Source organism: Macrobrachium rosenbergii, chromosome 48 (assembly GCF_040412425.1).
Source record: "Macrobrachium rosenbergii isolate ZJJX-2024 chromosome 48, ASM4041242v1, whole genome shotgun sequence".
In the NCBI taxonomy this organism is placed as follows: Eukaryota; Metazoa; Arthropoda; class Malacostraca; order Decapoda; family Palaemonidae; genus Macrobrachium; species Macrobrachium rosenbergii.
This window is the reverse complement of record NC_089788.1, coordinates 8,310,502-8,311,162: the sequence shown is the minus strand read 5'-3', so window position 1 is coordinate 8,311,162 and position 661 is coordinate 8,310,502.

Here is a 661-nt window from a genome sequence, read left to right as displayed (position 1 = left end):
ATTTATAAAAAAAAAAAAAGTTAAGAAAGAGAACGAAAATGCAAATGCTAGCTTTAATATGCCTACAACATATGTATATATATATATATATATATATATATATATATATATATATATATATATATATATATATATATATATATATATATGAGTTGAACCCTCACCACATTAGGAAGGTAGCCTAGGTTCGAATCCAGGCGAGGGAAATGACTTAGGCACTTTCCTACAAGACCCATTGTGCCTCTATAGGCCTAAGCAATTAACCATATGTTCCTGATATTCGTCATCATCATAATCACATCACTCGTCGTAATTAGTATTGTTGATGCTTATTTATCTGGCCTTATGCCAGCAGGGACTAACGCCGCGTAACCAAGAGGGGATTACATCATATTATCAATCGTGCAAAACGCATAGCATTATCTGCCTACGAAGGCCACGAAAGTTGTTAGCCATGACGATTGTCGGTCATTTGTTCGTGTGTTTTAGTTTTCTGTAAAAGAAAACTATTGTGCCGGCTTTGTCTGTCCGTCCTCACTTCATTCTGTTCGCTTGCTGTCTGCCCTCAGATCTTAAAACCTGCTAAGGCTAGAGGGCTGCAAACTGGTATGTTGATCATCCACCCACCAATCATCAAACATACCAAATTGCAGCCCTCTAG